At 37.1% G+C, this 20,269-nt stretch overlaps 2 protein-coding genes across 7 annotated transcripts in view; one reads left to right on the top strand and one right to left on the bottom strand.

Annotated features, from left to right (window-relative positions):
- Positions 1 to 20,269, top strand: part of rftn1b (raftlin, lipid raft linker 1b) — a 435,159-nt gene that overhangs the window by 64,539 nt on the left and 350,351 nt on the right. The window lies entirely within an intron of this gene.
- plcl2 (phospholipase C like 2) overlaps positions 1 to 20,269 on the bottom strand; it is a 139,462-nt gene that overhangs the window by 42,170 nt on the left and 77,023 nt on the right. Inside the window, exon 4 of one of the 3 annotated variants that reach the window (XM_073926760.1) lies at positions 18,077 to 19,793. The exons of the other annotated variants lie outside the window; for them this stretch is intronic. The gene's annotated coding sequence lies outside the window, so the exon portion shown is untranslated. Of the gene's footprint in view, positions 1 to 18,076; positions 19,794 to 20,269 lie in introns of those variants that run through there. 3 annotated transcript variants of the gene reach the window in all.

The raw sequence follows: 20,269 nt of genomic DNA, 5'->3' as shown, positions 1-20,269 counted from the left end.
CATCCATGCAGGTGTGTTGAGGGAAGTTGGAGCTAAAATCTGCAAAACACCGGCCCTTCAGGTATGTAATTTGCCTTGCTTTATTTTACATTTATTCATTCATTCATTCATTTTCTTGTCGGCTTAGTCCCTTTATTAATCCGGGGTCGCCACAGCGGAATGAACAGCCAACTTATCCAGCAAGTTTTTACGCAGCGAATGCCCTTCCAGCCGCAACCCATCTCTGGGAAACATCCAAACACACTCATCCACTACGGACAATTTAGCCAATTCAGCTGTACCGCATGTCTTTGGACTACCCAATTCACCTGTACCGCATGTCTTTGGACTACCCAATTCACCTGTACCGCATGTCTTTGTACTGTGGGGAAACTGGAGCACCCGGAGGAAACCCACGCGAAGGCAGTGAGAATATGCAAACTCCACACAGAAACGCCAACTGAGCCGAGGTTTGAACCAGCGACCTTCTTGCTGTGTGGCGACAGCACTACCTACTGCGCCACTGCTTCGCCCTATTTTACATTTAATTTAATTGATTACAATGTTTAGTGCATCTAAAACTTTTTTTTTTTAAATTTTGAGCATTATAAACTCTAGATGATGGATAGTAAATCCCAGAGTGTCTTTTTTTTCAAAAATACAGTGAATCTGAGAAGTATTCACAGCGCTTTACTTTTTCCACGTTTTTATGCAAAAGCCTTATTCAAAAATGGATTAAATTCATTTATTTTCTCAAATTTCTACACACAATCCCCCATAATGACAATGTGAAAAAAGAGTTTTTAAAATTGTTGCAAATTTATTACAATAAAAAACCTGAAAAATCACATGTACATCAGTATTCACAGACTTTGCTCAATACTTATGTTGATGCACCTTTAACAGCAATTACAGCCTCAAGTCTTTTTTAATATGATGCCACAACTTGGCACATCTGTCTTTAGGAATTTTAGCCCATTCCTATTTTCAGTACCTCTCAAGATCTATCAGGTTGGATGGGAAGTGACGATGATGATGATACAGCCATTTTCAGATCTCTTCAGAGTTGTAAAAATAGGATTAAGGTCTGGGCTCTGCCTGGGCCACTCAAGGACATTCACAAGTTGTTGTGAAGCCACTACATTGATATTTTTGCAGTGTGCTTTGGGTCATTGTCCTGCTGGAAGATGAACCGTCGGTCCAGTCTGAGGTCAAGAGCACTCTGAAGCAGGTTTTCATTCAGGATGTCTCTGTACATTGCTGCATTCATCTTTCCCTCTATCCTGACTAGTCTTCCAGTTCCTGTTGCTGAAAAACATCCCCACAGCATGATGCTGCCACCACCATGCTTCACTGTAGGGATGCTATTAGCTTGGTGATGAGCGGTGTCTGGTTTTCTCCTTTCTCCACATAAAAACGCTGGAGCTCAGACAGAGTGACCATCGGGTTATTGATCACCTCCCTGACTAAGGCCCTTCTCCTTCGATTAGTCAGCTTAGATGGCCGGCCAACTCTAGGAAGAGTCCTGGTGGTTCCAAACATCTTCCACTTTCGCATGATGGAGGCCACTGTGCTCATTGAAACTTTCAGAGCAGCAGAAATGTTTCTGTAACCTTCCCCCCAGCCTTGTGCCTCAAGACAATACTGTCTCGGAGGTCTACAGACAATTCCTTTGTCTTCATGCTTGGTTTGTGCTTTGACATGCACTGTCAACCCTGTGAGGTTATAGACAGGTGTATGCCTTTTTAAATCATGTCCAATCACCTGAATTGACCACAGCTGAACTCCAATTAAGCTTCTGAAACATCTCAAGAATGATCAGTGGAAACAGAATGTACCTGAGCTCAATTTGGAGCTTCACAGTAAAGGCTGTGAATACTGATGTACATGTGATTTTTCAGTTTTTTTACTTTTAATAAATTTGCACCAATTTCAAAAACTCTTTTTTCAAATTGTAATTATGATGGGGGATTGTCTGTAGAATTTTGAGGAAATAAATTAATCTAATCCATTTTTGAATAAGGCTGTAGCATAAAAAATCAACCCGGGCTCATTGTGGAAACGTAGCCCCGCGGACGTTTCTGCGGACCGCGATTTACGTCCCGGGAGGTACGTATTCGAGCGTTTTTTGTTTTCACGGATCCGCGAGAGGCTGCTGTGCGCGCTTTTTCGCGTCTCGGGTGCCCTCCTCTTCCTCCTCCTTCTCCTTCCCTAAACCCGAGCGACGATTCGCAAAAGCCGTCCAGAAAAAAAAAAAAGCAAAAGCCCTCGTCTTCGATTTCGACTGCGTTTTTGGATCCCGCTGCATTCTCGCCCTTATTTTTCGGATTCCGTTTTTCATCTTACCTGATTTCCGGAACCTGCTGTCCCCCGGACTCGATCCCGGTCGTCGTCCACCGCGGCCGGCTCCTCCTCCTCTGGGGCCTCCGCTCCGCCGACGCAACGCTGTGAGCTAAGTGGACAAACTGATTGCATCGGGAAAGCCCTCCACTCGAAGGCGAGCCGTCGGCCGGCGAGCGCGAAGAGGAGGAGCGGAGCGGCGCCACACCGCCCCGCAGCGTTCGCTCGAAAAAAATTAAACGCGGCCTTTACGTACCTTTACGTCCGCGGGGCTACGTTTCCAGAATGAACTTGGGTTGTAAAAAATATGGAAAAAATGAATCGCTATCAACACTTTCCGGTTGCACTGTGTATGTGTATGTGTATATATATATATATAAAATAGAAATATTTTTTCAGGGCAAGTGAAACTATATGCCTTACAACATGATAAGCCTGAGATTATCAAGATTAGTAGCTCCATTAGAAAAAAAAGAAGTATATACTACAGATGTTGAACTGACTCATGCTTCCCTGATGAGGAAGAGGTCTCAGCATGGATTATGTAAAAACATGGAGTTTTGTTGAGCGCAGACCAGCATCCTTCTAATAAGAACAGACTTTTGCATTTATTACATTCAGACACACAACAACAACAGCTAAAACCAGATCAAACTCAGAACTCCTTTCCCATGAGACTCAAAACATGCTACAGACAGAGGAAAAACACAAGCCATGTACAGCATATTAAATGTCCTGTTATTTAGTGGCTACCCCTTGGTAGGTTTCTTACATGTGGTAATGCACATGTACATGTCCGTATATGCCCCCACACTGACTCTTACAAATATATACACTATTTATAGTGTTTTTGCTGCTGTGTATGTGTGTAAATGACCTCTGTTGATTTACTGCATTATTCATCGGAGTGTGTGTTTAAGTTGGTCTGTGCAGATTATGCTCGTTCTGACCTTTAGACTCGTGAAATACTGGACTGCATCATAAAAACAGAGGCCTCTGGGAAGAGTTTGCACTTTAAAAAATAACACTGCAAATATTCTGTTTAAAGTAAAATGTTAAAAAGGTAACGTGTTAACAAACACACACAGTTGAAGATGAAATTATTCACCCTCCTGTCAAATTTTAATTTCATTTCAAATATTTCCCAAGTGCTTTTTAAAAAAAAGCAAAGACATTTTTTCACAGTATTTCCTATTATATTTTTCTTCTGGATAAAGTCTTATTTAATTTAGCTCGGCTGGAATTAAAAAAGTAAAATGTGGTCAATATTATTGATTAATATTATTATATTAGGGGTGTCAAAATTAATTGTTTCTTTGGTGCACCATGATGCAGACGTGGACAATTCGGTATTGGTTCATTAATTGATCCTAACCGGTTATTATGTCCTGACATTTAACTCATGCTCTATATTGTTACTATGGCGAGGGAGGAGAACACAAGTAATTAAAACGCTCCAACTACTTAAAAACGCAGAAACTCCTCACAATTCACTGTGTGGGTTTGCTGGACAGTCTTTCACTGACACTGAAGTTACAGCAGAATTCCGGTTTCACTTCTTGTGAAGTAAAATATAAAACTGTGTATGAAAAGCATCGTTGATGCACCGTGATGCACAGAGATATCTATCTATCTATCTATCTATCTATCTATCTATCTATCTATCTATCTATCTATCTATCTATCTATCTATCTATCTATCTATCTATCTATCTATCTATCTATCTATCTATCTATCTATCTATCTATCTATCTATCTATCTATCTATCTATCCATAGTTAAAGTCAGAATTTATTATTGTTTTTTTTTTAATACATTTCCCAAATGATGTTTAACAGCAAGGACATTTTCACAGTATGTCTGGTAATATTTTATATTCTGGAGAAAGTCTTATTTGTTTAATTTCGGCTAGAATAAAAGCAGTCTTCATTTTTTTTAAAACACCATTTTAAGGTCAATATTATTAGTCCCTTTAAGCTAATAATAAACGAAGACTAATACATTACACACACACACACACACATATATATATATATATATATATATACATACTTAATTTATATGTATATATTTAATGTATATGTATATATTTAATGTATGTTTTGTTATTTTGATACTTTGTATTTTTCTTGTACATACCTTTTTGGTTTGGGGTCAATGTACATATACTTTGCACTGAACATTTTAACATAATTCTTGTAAATAAACACCACCATTTTTTAAAAGGCTATTTTTTTTTTTTTTTTTTTGAAAATTTGAGTATTTAATTTAATAAAATTTTTTGGTGTTTGATGTCAGATGTCCCACACCTGGTAGTGGACCCTGGTAAAACTAAGTTATTGTGGTGATACAGTTCGGGATTGAAGTGTTGGCGTCACAACATTATTATTATTATTATTATTATTATTATTATGAATAATAATTTCTTACATTTTGTAATTTTAAAGCTTTTTCATAGTATAACAGAAAATTGTACACTTTCCTTAAAATTTTAGGCAGTAAAATACCAATGTTTTAACTGAAGAACAGCTGAATTGGAGGGAAAAGCCTGTTTTTCAATCACAAGCATTTAAACTATTCTTATTTTGACCATTATTGACCATACCTTATTTTCTTATTCTGAATGGATTCTTATTTTTACTATCTGGATCATTTTTTTTCCCCTTTTTTATTTAATATTATCAAACCTTTGTAAAAAAAAAAAAAAAAAAAAAAAAAAAAAAAAAATTTACCTTTTACATTTTACCCAATACCATAAATCTGGTGAAACTGAGAATGTGGGTGGGTGTGTGTGTGTGTGTATATGTGTGTGTGTGTGTGATATATATATATATATAATTTATAATAAACAATCACCTTAATTTGTAAATATAGGAAGCACCATCTAGAAAACAAGTTATGAAAAGTTGATTTTCGCAACCTGCTGTGGTATCATTTCTCTGACAGTGAATCAGCAGAACACATCGTTTCACAATCTCCAGGAAACACAGGACTAGCTAAAACCTGCAGACTTTAATGAAAGCAGTCACACAGAGGCAATGCCAAAGGTCATTGTGTACTGCAGGTCAGTCTAATTGAATTGTACATCCCTATAGTTACTAAAAGCATGGCAGGGTCACTTGTCAGGCCATGCCAACATCTGCTTCAGTTCAGTGCCAGCGCTCAGAAGGCCCTCACAGAGATCAGTCACGGTTGTGGCGACACTCCAGGAAGTTCAGCTCTTTCTGATGGTTTCGCCACGTGGCAATGGTTGCCCAGACCTGACAGATGCAGACATGCAGTAAAGTGTACAAGTGCCAACACTACTTATTTACACTTTTCTAATGTAAAACCCCATGTTCATTTATTTTGACAAAGTTATACACTGTTTACTTTTAATGGGTTAAAGTAAAAAAAAAAAAAACTGTTAAAAAAGACGTCCACTTTCTCTCACCTATTCAGGAGCAATGTGCACCGCTGACAGGTCAAATCTGCTTCTCCGTCTCTTTCAAGTTCAAAGCAAACTTGAATTCAAAAGCATTTTAGATATGCCTAATGACATCATTAAACTAATAAAATATACAGCAAATGAGAAATAAATAATAGAAAAAGGAATAAAAACAGACAATCTCTCTAAAAATTATCATATTTACAAGATTTAAACTGGTAGATCAGTGGTTCTCAAACTGCAGTACGTGTACCACTAGTGGTACGCAGACTTACTTCTAGCGTGCGCGGAGGAATGTAAAATGTCATGTACATGCTACACATATTTCAAAATGTACAAAAATTATGCAAATAATATGCCATAAATGACATATAGCCTATATTTCTGCCACGTTTTTTTTTTTAACTGTGCATAGGTGTATCTGCTTTACTGGGCCTACTACACTACTGTATTTCAATACTGCTCATTTTGGTGGTACTTCGAGACCTGAGGTGGTACTTGATGAAAAAAGTTTGAGAACCACTGGTGTAGATTATTTAAAGAAGGCAAATGCGCTCTACTACTAACGGTGTAGGTATATTTTGCAGTCAGTTTAGACCAGTCATTTCGTTCTCTCCGAGTATACAGTAAAGTTTTTCTGAGTCGTTTAGATTCAAGAATGAATTATTGAATGTTTCTCTCGCAACTGTGCAAGCAGTCAGCGGCAAAGCCAGGCGAAAATAGGCTTATAATAAAAAGATTAACGAACTACAGCTTTAGAAACCAAAAGTCAAATCCTGGACCTGTTTAGACATTTAGAAACCTGGCCGGACTAATTTTTTAAGTCCCAAAAAGACATGTCTCTGTGGGTCTGCAGAGCGGGGGTGCTGACAGTTCACGGCCGCACAGAACGAAATGAGTAAGAGTGGATTTTCCACTATATCACTTGCGGATGTTTGGTTAAATTAGGTAGATACAAAACAGTGAAGAAGAATGATAATAACTGTAAAAAAACATGTCACTAAATATACTTAGATAGCCCGCCCAGGTAAAGTATATGTGTGGCAAGCACTGAGTCAGACTAAATAGTATAAACTTTGATTAGCTGTGATTGGTGATGGCTGAATAGCGAATGAATCATTCAAATGAATTGTTAAAATGAATCATTTAAAGTGGTTCTTCTTAATGAACCGAATGATCCAGTCCAGCAAATTCAACTGATTCTTTCAGACCGTTCTGAGAACCAATGAGCTGTTAATACTGCACATGCGTGACTTTCGGTTTTGTTTTGTTTTTAAATGCATAATATATAACAAGTCATGCGTATTTAACAAAAACAAGTTTTTTTCGAGTCATTTAACACAAGTCCACGTCAAGTCTCAAGTCAAGTCCAAGTCAAGTTGAGTCTTTTTTCAATATTTGTCAAGCACGTCTCAAGTCCTAAATTTTGTGACCTAAGTCAGACTCGACTCAAGTCAAGTCACTCGAGTCCCCCATCTCTGGCATTAGTATTCACACAGATTGCAGGTTGAGGTCCCCCTGCTGGCCTCACTAAGGATGCTTTCACACCTGCCTTATTTAGTTTGATTGAATCGTACTAGAGTTCGTTTCCCCTTTTGGTACGGTTCGTTTGGGCAGGTGAGAATGCACCAATCGAACTCAAGTGCGCACCAAAAGCGGACCAAATAAGCGTACGGAGACCTGCTTGAAGAGGTGGTCTCGGTACGCTTTCAAACGAACCCTGGAGCGGTTAGTTTTTTGGTGAGAATATGATCCGTACTAAAACAGGTCCAACCGCAAAAAGTACTGCACCTTTCGGAATAATTCAGCTGCCGTAGGCCGATGCGCTGTGCATTATGGGATATGGAGGAAAAATATTTGTTGACAGTGCTTTACCAACAGAGAGGGGAAAACATTACCTGATGGATCGTTGGTAATATTTCCGCAAGATGACCATGTCGCAGTTTAGCTAAATTAATTCACGACTCCTCCTTAAGTGACGAGCGATGCATTAAACACTGTTTTCCAACCGCGGCCGCGCTTCATTCTCGTAATGTATAGTTTGTCTAAAGCAGGGATACAATCAGGCCGTACTCACACTAGGTACAGTTGCCTCGAACCGGGCCAAAGCACGCTTGTCTCCCCCGACGGCCCGCACTCACACCACAAATGGGCCTCGGCACGCTTACGTCATCGCTGCTGCGCTGTTCAGTGAGAAGCGCTCTCTCACTCAGCAGCACATTGGAGATTTCTCTAGTTATATCGTTTCAGTTGTTTATTATGCAGTGACATGCAGTCAAATATTTCGCCAAACAGCCTTTAGGGATGCGGGGACACGCAGTCAGATATTTCGCCGTACAGATCCGCCACTTTTGGCGCTCAAAAACAATCATAATGCTCTCGTGCTGCAGGAATGAGGAGGTCTGCTGAAGCCGCGCAGCTGTCGTGCTTTGAGTTCTCGTCTTTAATAATCTACGGCAGTTTGCGTTCACTGAACAGTAAGACTGATTAATAAATCCATATGAAACAGCCCCTTGAAAGTCACATCTTGCTTTCAGTTTTGGGCAAAGCCCAAGTGAACCGCGCTCAGGCATACCTCTTCCAACCGGGCCAGGGCCGGCCAAGTGAACCGTGCTTGAGCCCGATTCAGCGCACTCACACTTCTCAAACGATCCGGGAAACGGGCCTGGGCACTGTATGAATGGCATAGTGTGAGTAGGCCCTCAGTCAGCGCAGTCGTCCCTCCAGAGTAAAAACAACATTTTGTGTCTGCCGGTTTTGTTTACCTGCGGGAAGTTCATTGGCATTTTCCCGCACGTGAATTCTGACCAATCAATAAGCAGTTTAGGAAATATGTTCAACAACATCTGGCCAATGAGAGATGTGAATTTTGTCAGATGACTGCATTTTGGTTCGTTTCAACTGGTTCGGACCAAAGCCAGCAGTGTGGTGTGAAAACGACCCAAAAACGGCAGAAGATGCAACAATGTATCATTTATTACCCTTGGTGCGGACCAAATGAAGCGAACCAAAGATGTGAAAGCACCCTAACACCACTTCCAACAGCAACCTAGTTTTCCCATGTGGTCTCCCATCCAGGTACTGACCAGGCTCAGCTTCACGATCTTGGGCTGCAGGGTAATATGACTGTGATGCTAAATATACAGTGAATGCATTTAAATTTTTGAGTGAACTCTCCCTTTTAAATCTAAATATTTCGACATTAAAAATGAAACTGATATTAAAATTTAATATGTTTGAATATTTAAAATAAATCTAATAAATAATGTTAAGAAAATGATACTGACACCAAACATTTGAATGACAATGCATTTCAGAAAAATGCATGACTAGAGAATTGTATGCGTTATAGAAAATTCTGGAAGAGCGTTTAGATTGCCCGATTTGTGCATGTCTGCATGTTTAATCCCTGTGGTTGTGGCAGTGACGGCGAGGAGAGTCAGAGCCTCATGAACACACAGCTGCAGCAGCTGTCATGCCCACTGTCATTACATTACTAATGGCTGAAGAAATTGCAGCCTTGGTGGCAGACAAACCACTATACAGGGGTATTTATAGAGCGGGGGGGGACCAGAAGGAGGACAACAGCAAACCCTTGTTCAACTGGTGCACAAACAGCACTGCTTTCCCTCAAAGATGCAAACCGCTCACTTCATTCATGTCTGATTCACTGGACAATAAACAATACTATGCATTCAGGAGATTTGAACAACAATATTGGACAGTTGCTAGGCGTTTTCTTAATGGTTGTTAGGGTGTTTTTGGAGATTTCAGCTGTTATGCTGAAGGTTACAAAGGTAAACATTATTACACGTTCTGGAGATTCTGACAATCATATTGACACTGGATAGTTTTAGGCAGTTTGCAAACACATTTTGCTAATACAATGCTAACACTATTAGCATGTTGTTAACACGGTTAGCATTCTTTTAACATGATGCCAGCTTGATGCTAATAGCATTAGCATGATGATAACAGCACATGCTCTTAGCATGTTTCTGACAACATGCACATGTTTTATACCAATAATGAAAACACAGCATGAAGTTAGCATGCTTGATCAGTTAACTAATTATTTGCTAACATGTTCTGATGAAAAACAATGACATAAATGATGTAAACCTGTTTTTTTTTTCATGTTTTAATAATCTGTTAAAATTTGTAACATGATTTTTAGGTAAATATCATGTACTCTAGGTAGGTAGGGTTGCCACTCGTCCCTTAAAATACGGAATCGTCTCGTTGTGCATCCCGTTTTGAAACAATACTCATATTTTTTATCATTTTTTTAAAGTAGCTTTTCCTGCACACGCATTTTATAAAGATGCCTCATTTCCTACTTTTGATTGGGTAATACTTGATGTCATCTTTAGTTTGATTGGTCTTTTTCCAGTGAGGAGGGCGGGTCTTTTAAGCACAGTCTGTCAAGTCTGGTAAAGTGTAGATCAGATATGCGGCCGGCCGGAAATGTAATATGCACATTAATATAGCAAATTTTTTTTATGATGCTGTATAACAATAATTAATATTTTTACAGTACTGTGACGGTTGGGGTGGGGGTAGACATTAAAAAATACAATTTATTGGGTAGTTTAATAGATAACATAAATAATACTCTGTACATCTACTGTTTTTACGTTACTGAGACAGTTGGGTTTAGGGTTGGAGTGGGGGTAGACGTTAATAAAATACAATAAATGGGAAATTTAATAAATAATATTAATAATTCTTGTTAACTTCCGGCTGCAAACGTATCCGAACTAGCAACAACCGTCAAGTCTTGAGAAAGTAATAGCAGATGCTTCTCCAGGTAACACCCCCACGTCTGCGAGTTTAAACGCAAGCGACTGCAAAAGTACCGCAAAGAGTGTGAGAAAACCGATACCTGGCTGCAGAGTGTTAGAAATTGTTATCAAGCCAACTGCACGATTTGTCGGAGAGCAATCTCTGTGGCTCGGGTCTATCGTGCGACAACATGCCACCGGAGAGCAGCATTCCCGCAATGACAGAGCTCACAAAAATCAAAGCACAGTCAGACTGGGTACCCCAAGTCTCTCCCGAAGCAGACATGGTAATGACAGTGACCCAGTCTGTAAAAATCTAGCTGGAGTCATTTTTTTGTTTTGTTTGTAATTGACTGTTTTCTACATGAAATAAAGAACAGTCTGAAAATAATACATATTAATGTATTTAATATTAACTGAGTAAAACCATGTCAACATCTGAAATCACAGTAAAATATATAGCTACAATCAAACTTTATCTCAGAATTAGATTTGCCCTGGTTTTCACACACTGGGGCACAAATTGTAATTAGTAAAAATTCTGTAAATACAATGTAAGTGGATCATATTCCAATGTAATCTTATGATTTGTTTGTTAAGGTTAAGTCAGGCACATAAACATTAATTTATTACATGAAAAATTACATTTAATGCATTAATAAACAACATAATGCACATGTAAGGAAATTAAACTAGTAAATTGCAACTTTCCATATTTTTACATTAGAAATATGCTATTTGAAAACTTTACTAGCTAGTGTTTGTTGCTATGTGGGCCTATGTGCTGTTTCCATGTTTGGATAGGTGTTACTGCAAATAATGACAAATATTTTAGCCAAAATCTGATATCAATTCCACCATTTAAAATTCGGTTCATTCGTATTTTCTTCACTCCTCTAGGTTACAGCAGCTGAGTTAATGCAAGTGTACCACCCTATTCAACATAACATCAGCTATATCAGTGCTGCAGAGTTGTAAAAGAGAAAGACTGACTGCATGTTTACACAGATTTTAATAAAAAACTATTTAATTAATTTACCACCACTGACATGCTATTGGGCCTGTGATTGGGGACGTGGCCCCCGCTGCAGTATGCGTTCCTTATTTTTTTGTATTAAAAGTGGTAACCCTAACTGTAGATATTCACTGATAGCAGATTAAAAGTCCTGTTAGAGAGAACCATGCTACAACTATACAACTGTTTTAATGGTCTGAAATAAACCTCAAGACATATTATATATTGACGATATGAACCCAATCCTGTTTCTCTATGACATGTGAATTGAAAATGAAAATATTCCTCTTTTAGGTTTGCGTTGATAGGGGGCTTGACGTTTGTCGCTAGGGTGTGGATATAAAACGATTTGTAATTGGCTGCTTGCTGCCACAAATCAAGCAAGCCCACCCTCATGTTTCTAGGACATATTAATTCAAAGATTTTGATTTGATGTCTTCGATTGGAAGTCAGTGGGATTTGTTGCTGCTAGGAAACACTAGGGGCTCTATTTTGACGGTCCATGCGCAGAGCGCAAAACGCAGGGCGCAAACGCTTTCAGGGCGTGTCAGAACGCATTGTTGCTAATTTAAGGACGGGAAAATCCGCTTTGCGCCATGGCGCATGGTCTAAAAGGGTTGAGTTAATTTTTTTTTATGAGTTATAGGTGTGCCTCATCTCCCGTTCCCTTTAAGAGCCAGCTACGTCGCGCCATAAGAACATTTTGACGTAAAGTAAGTTCACTTTCGCTTTTGCTTTCATGGATAGGGAAACCTTCAATTAGTCTATAAATAATTAATTTCGTTTGTAAAGCGCAATGATTTGTTTTAAAACTATTTCTAAATTCAGTTCTAATTTCTACCAAACGAATAAATGAACTATAATAACAAAGTGTGGTCAAAATACTGAGTAATTTCCAAATACACATGCTGTGCCCTACATGGTCTAAAATTTGACAGGTGGACAAATCTAAGGTTGTTTTTAATAAAACAAATATAAATATGGATATAATAAATAATACTGCTAATAATAATAACATTATACAAAAGCAAATTGAATGAACTGAAAAAGCCTCCCAAGATGAAGAAAGGCAGTGGTTTTTAAATCTTCATGTAGGCTAGAAATTAATATGTTTTGTAATATTTTAATCATTTATATTTATATCCTGTATATATATATATATATATATATATATATATATATATATATATATATATATATATCCTTAAGATTTTAGATATTTTTCATATGTAAAATATGAAATATATGTTCTGCATATTGTTTGTAATGTGTAAGCCAGGTGCACTTTGCGCCAGACAATAGACCGACTTTGTTCTGGTTTAAAGATCAGACTATTTACAGTTTCTCAAAATAGCAACGCGCCAAAACACGCCTGCTTTTTTAGACCAGAATGCTTATGGACGCACATTTAAGCGCAAATGCATTTTCTATATAAACAGCGTGGGGCAACACCTTAAAATGACACTTGCGCTGAACAAAAAGTAGCAAAAGAGTATTGCGCGCACCACATTGCGCCGGGTGTATCATAGGGCCCTAAATGTGTTGCCAGGGTGTGGTTACAGACTGATTGGGTGAGTCAAAGTGCCCACCCCATGTTTCTTTGACACTGATGTAAAGATGTCCAGGGAAATTTCATAACAGTATCTAAACTTGCTCAAGCCAATATAAAAAAATAATAATTGCAAAATAGATGTTACATCACTGTCAGTTATTGCACTAACTAATATTAACAAATGAAATCTTATCGTAAAGTGTAATCTAGACTGCTGATTTAGAAACAGCTGTGTTTCACAAAGCCTAATAAATAGCCTCATATATGGCATGATGACAGATAGGGCTGTGCAATATGACAATACGCATCGTATGGACAAAATAAAAAGTCTATTGTTTCGTGTTATACTCTATTGTTCATATCATGGTGTCGTAACATGCACAGTATACAGTAACAATTATTCATAATTTATATGAGTGCAATATTACACACCATTACAGGGGATGGAGACAGAAACATGAATAACACAAGTGTGTTATTTCATTGAAATATAAGATGTTTACATTGCATTTTATTTAAAGATTTTTATTATACTGTAGCTATACTGTGTGTATATTATTTAAAGATATTTTATTTTGGGCCCGTAATCACTTTTTTTTTAAAAGTGTTTCGCAGTTCATGAATTTATTTGATATTTCTGCATTCTTTTTCATTCTTATTTCTTGCATATTAATTTCTTACATTTCAAACATTTGCAATACAGTTTTAAATAAAAAAAAAGATCACTGAATGAGTATATTTTCATCTATATACTTTAAAATGTAAAAAAAAAAAAAATTCTGTGAAGTCAATATACAATCACCGGCCACTTTATTAGGTACACGTCCAACTGCTTGTTAACTCAAATTCCTAATCAACCAATCAGAAAAAGAGATTTAAGTGACTTTTGAACGTGGCATGGTTGTTGGTGCCAGACGGGCTGGTCTGAAAAATTCAGAAAAGGCTGATCTACTGGGATTTTTACGCACAACCATTTCTAGGGTTTACAAAGAATACCAAAAAAAAAAAGAGCCCAGATTTGCAGAAGAGCATTTCTGAACACACAACACATCCAAACTTGAGGTGAATAGGCTACATCAGCAGAAGACCACACCGGCTGCCACTCCTGGTCGGATGAGTCTCGATTTCTGCTGCGGTATTCAGTTGGTAGGTGCAGAATTTGGCATCAACAACAGGAAAGCATGGATCCATCCTGCCTTGTATCAACGGTTCAGGCTCTCGGTAGTGGTGTAACGGTGTGCGGGATATTTTCTTGGCACACTTTGGGCCCATTAGTACCAATTAAGCATCGTGACAACGCCACAGCCTACCTGAGTAATTTCCAGTGCCTTGTTGAATCTACGCCACAAAGGATGAAGGCAGTTCTGAAGGCAAAAGCTGGTCCAACCTGTACTAGTAAGCTGTACCTAATAAAGTGGCCGGTAAGTGTATATAAACTAATAATTGATTGAATATACAGAAAAGGTTACTATATCGTTACTAATATTGCAATCAGAATATGAGGTGACGTATATCTTGATATGAGATCGCCCAACCCTAATAACAGATGGAGTTTGTTGTGATGTGAATCATTTGTGTTCATCTGCTTCTCAAATGACAGCTTGGAGATGTTCATTTGGTTTCTGCTCATCAAACTGAAAACTTGGCTCTTCTCTGGGCAGCTTTTTTCCCCAAGAGTTTGCATTCACGATTTGTGATGGTGCATTATTCAAACATGCGTTTCATTATCATGACCCATGGATACAGGCCTGGATTATTCATGGTTGCATCATTATAACCCAACAAATCTGTTTCAACAATGATTCGAAATGTTTGTGCATTTCTCCTCAGGCTGCAAATAAAACACGCAAAACCTTTGCAATTGAGCAAACACAAATAGATTTCTGCTATAAAATGTTTTGAATAATGTTATAGTGCTTTCTGGTGGCACAGTCGGTATCACTGTTGCATCAGAGCAAGAAGGTCTCTGGTTCAAGCCTCAGCTGGGTCAATTGGCGTTCCTGTGTGGAGTTTGCATGTGCTCCAGTTTCACCCATAAGTCCAAAGACATGCGCTATAGGTGAATTGGGTAAACTAAATTGACCGTAGTGTATGTGTGTGAAAGAGAGTGTGTGGGTGTTTCCCAATGATGGGTTGCAGCTAGAAGGGCGTCCGCTGGGTAAAACGTGTGCTGGATAAGTTGGCGGATTATTTCGCTGTGGCGACCCCTGATAAATAAAGGGACTAAGCCGAAAAGAAAATGAATTAATATTACAATCTATGAATCTACAAGACCATCTTAATTTGTATTTTTAAAAGTAACTTTACCCAACTTTAATTATTATTATTATTATTAACAGGACATTTCAATATAGTATATTTGTTTCTGCTGCTTGCACTGATCTACTGTCATCTTGGCAACACTAGTAAAATGACCAAATCAATGACCAAATGACCTCTCAAATCATTCACTCTCAAACTTTTACGTTTTTATTTTTAATGGCTTGTGTGTTTGTTTGAAACGAGTGTAATTTGAGTTATATTATTAGGCAGGGTTCAACGCTAAGGATTTTTTTCGATCGGACCAGTGGTTCAGATTTTTACTTGCCCTGCCAATATTTTCACTGGCCCTATTAAAAAAAAGTTAATAGCTATTTCTTAGCCACAAATTATATATATATATATATATATATATATATATATATATATATATATATATATATATATATATATATATATATCAAAAAAAAAAAAAAAACGTGTCAAAATGTTTGTAAATCTAGAATTTAAATATTTTAAAAATGTTAATAAATGTATAATGAGCAAAATTCAAAGTAGCAAAATGTACAGGTATTTATTGCAAACAAAAAGATGGCTGACCAGCTAAACTCACGTCAAACTGTACAAAACATCACTTTATTTTATTTTTCGTGGTGTATTCTCGTAAATGTCTGCTTCCAAGACGTTAGAAACAAATGTTTTCCTTTAGCATTATCACTTGATGTTGCCCCATGTTGCTGTCTCTTCGCTGTACTGGTTGTTACGGAAAAAAAAAATTATGTGCTAACAACATCCAATCAGATAATAGGAAATGAGAAGGTATCATTTGAAGTCTTAAAAGCACAAACTGTTTCTCGATTCTGACTGTATTTGCATGCAATTGACAATTAGTCAAAGGCAAATTAAACTTTAGCGACAGAGGATCAGTGGCCCGATCGATCCTATCTACAGTCCCGAGCATCTCACACACTGGCCCGGGCCATCGAGCAGTCCTTATTGTTGAGCCCTCTTAGGTTACATTTAAAAAGTCATCCAAAAAACACTTTATGTATTTTAATGAAATAATAAATAATTATTACGAAGCATTTTCAATTTCGGTATTCAGCCAAGTGTGTCCATGGTTTTCGTTTTTAGCCTAAAATATTACAATCTTAAGTCCCATTTCCTTATTTTTCTTCAGCTTAGTTCCTTTATTCATCAGGGCTCGCCACTGTGGAATGAACCACCAACTATTCCAGCATAAGTTTTACACAGCGGATGCCCTTCCAGCTACAACCAAGTACTGGGAAACGCCCATACACACTCATTCACACCCAATTTAGTTGACCTAATTCACCTATACCACATGTTTTTGGACTTGTGGAGGAAACCCACAGGGAGAACATGCAAACTCCACACAGAAATGCCAACTGGCCCAGCTGGGACTCGAACCAGCGACTTTCTTGTTGTGTGGCGACAGTGTTCCTAGTACTGGGTTGCAGCTGGAAGTGCATCCCCTGTGTAAAACATATGCAGGAGTAGTTGGCGGTTTATTCCGCTGTGGCGACTTCTGCAATAGAGACTAATCGGAAGAAAAGTTAATCAATTTATGAAGCGAATCACAAAAACAAACCAAACAGTGTAAAACCTAAACTAGTTTGTAGCATTCTGATTTTGTCTGTTAAAAGTTAAGCAGCAATCCGCAATAACACACATCCATAATTGTAACTATTATTACTGCTATCATCATTATCATCATCATCATCATCTCCATGGCTGGCTGTTTATATTTCCAAATACCTGCAGTTCTCTAGATTCACAAGAAAAAGTGCATACTCAGACCCTGATGAGACACTTTCCCACGCAATGACTTTGTTTATAAATATGAATGTTCCCATGGCTTTAAGTGCACACACTCTTAGATCAAATTTATCCATACACACACTTTAAACTGCACAATATCATTCACAATCGCAGGATATGCAGTGTTGAGTCTGGATTATAATTGATTAATTGCATGTGTTTTTGAGGTCTGTGACTGTGGCATAATGAATTATACCATTTGAAACTTTAATTTTATTGAATTGATTTTATAACTGTACCTGAATACTGTTAGAGCAGGAAAACAATAAAACACTGTCTATTTGAATTGTATCTTTTTCTTAATTGTATTAATCTGTTCTTGTAGATTTGTCTTAGATTTTACGCTGATGCACTCCCACAGAATCATCCCAATCCATCTAAAAGTCATCTGGTGAGATTCATATAGCCCTCCTGAATGATTAGCCCCCCTGTATATTTACATTTCCCAGTTTCTGTTTAACAGAAAAAATAAAAAAATCAACACATTTCTAATCATAATAGTTTAAATAACTCATTTTTAATAACTGATTTCTTCTATAATGTTTTACTAGATATTTTTCAAGATACTTGTATTCAGCTTAAAGAGACATTGAAAGGCTTAACTAGGTTAATAGAAGTTAGGGTAATTAGGCAATTGTATATCATTGTATAACAGTGGTTTGTTCAGAAAACAATCAAAACAATTTTGCTTTAGGGGGCTAATAATATTGACTTTCAGTGTTGGAGAAAGTTACTTTAGACAGTATTGGTTTAGAATATTGACTTACCCCATAAAGTAACTAGTTGTGTTACTTAGTTGGAGCAAAGTAATCCGATACGTTACTTTGAGTAACTTTTTTTATTTCTGCCTTTTAGAACTTGCAGGTTTTTTTTTTTTTTAATAGAGATTCTCTGCATTTAACGACACACTGAATAACCCACACCTTCAATTACCCTTAAAAAAACTAATTAAAATCGTTGAAATCGTTTTGGCTTCTGAGAACTTTCTGACGTTATACAGTTGAAGTCAGAATTATTAGCCCCCCTGAATTATTAGACCGTTTGTTTATTTTTTCCCCAATTTCTGTTTAACGGAGAGAGGATTTATTCAGCATATTTCTAACCATAATCGTTTTAATAACTCATCTCTAATAACTGATTTATTTTATGTTTACCATGATGACAGTAAATAATATTTGACTAGATATTTTTCAAGACACTTCAATACAGCTTAAAGTGACATTTAAAGGCTTAACTAGGTTAATTAGGTTAACTAGGCAGGTTAGGGTAATTAGGCAAGTTATTGTATAATGATGGTTTGTTCTGTAGATTATCGGAAAAAAAAATAGCTTAAAGGAGCTAATAATTTTGACTTTAAAATGGTGTTTAAAAAATAAAATTTGCTTTAATTCTAGCCGAAATAAAACAAATAAAAAAAAATAAATAAATATCAGACATATTGTGAAAATTTCCTTGCTCTGTTAAACAGCATTTGGGAAATATTTAAAAAAGAAAACAAAATTAGAAGAGGGCTAAATATTCTGACTTCAACTGTATGTGCCCTATATACAGATTACTGAAAGGTGAAAGCAATGTGTTTGCTACCTTTGTATTTTTTGTCCTTTTAGATTAGTTAAATCACTGTTTATTGAGACTATAATCCCTTTTCTTTCATATTTTTTAGAATAATGACACTACGTCCATCGCAAAAATGTAAGGCTCTGCCATCTTGGTTTCTGTCTATTCCCACAGAGAGCTCATTCTCTCATCGAGTTTGATTCAATGTGATTACACTTTTTAATTCAGCAATTTATTTTTTAAATCCAAATTAATTCATCTAAAATGTAACTTGCGCTACATTTAAAAAAAGTAACCCAAATATTATTACTTTTTTTTTTAAAGTAATGCATTACTCTGCTCGTTACTTTGAAAAGTAATAAATTAATATTAGTAATAAAAAAAGTAATCGGGTTAATATTATTACTCCCAACGCTGTTGACCTTAAAATGTTTTTAAAGAGCGCCTATTTTGCATTTAAAAATGTTATATTTTGGTTTTAGTGGTCTCCAACAAAAAGCTGAAATGCGTGCAAGATCAAAAAACACTTTTATTGTCTAATAATATGCAATCATTTTTAACTAATTATCCCGGCGACTCACATATAAATCGTTCAGCGATTCATTTGTTCCTAAATCCCTCCTTAGCGCGAAGCTAATCTGCGCTGATTGGACCGATGACCCAGTTTGTTGTGATCGTTCGACTGCGTGATCCCCCGTGCCTCCGCTTGTGTGTGGAGGGAGAGCGGGTGCACATTTTACTGGAACTACATATTTCTTGATGGACCGCATGGACAAAGATGCGATCAAGCAAAAGATCCAAACCAAACTCGATTCTTTTATTTGATTCTAAGTCGACTATTTCGCTACCTGTTTTTATGTTTTTTAATCAGTTTATTATTTGTTTTTATTTATTTTTTTAATTGTTTCTTTTATTCTTGTTTATGTAAAGCACTTTGAATTTCCACTGTGTATGAAATGTGCTATATAAATAAACTTGCCTTGCCTTGCCTAAAGAATCAATAGTTTTAAGCATGCTGCACTTGCAGATTAAAGCCCCTTTCACACAGTGATACCGGTAAATATCCGGAAAATATCCGGAACGACTTTACCGGTATATTAAAAAAAGCGCCGTTCACACAGGCGAGGACGTTACGGAAATTTTCCGGAAAAGAGCATTCACACATCCATTCCAAAATACCGGTAAATTCTGACATCATCCACCACAAATGAGCTTTAAACGGCTGCGCTTGTATTTGTAAACATTTGACTATAAATTACAAACTCTGTGGATGATCAATATTGTGAACAACTTTCTCGGGATCACTTTCACATGTCGAGATGTTCATAATATGTGCGTGTGCAGGCGCTCACAGGCTGTTTCACAGGCACACGAACGTAAACAAACAACGGCTTATCATAAGCATCTCATCGATGATTATTTACACAGTTGACATTAAGAAGAACATATAAACGTGATCTGACTAACTTCTAGCAGCTAAATGTGTCTGGAAAAATATTCAAAGGTTTTTATT

This window comes from Danio rerio, chromosome 16 (genome assembly GCF_049306965.1).
Source record: "Danio rerio strain Tuebingen ecotype United States chromosome 16, GRCz12tu, whole genome shotgun sequence".
Classification (NCBI taxonomy): Eukaryota; Metazoa; Chordata; class Actinopteri; order Cypriniformes; family Danionidae; genus Danio; species Danio rerio.
The sequence above is the reverse complement of the archived record's forward strand: the minus strand, read 5'-3'. Positions and strand labels throughout refer to the sequence as shown.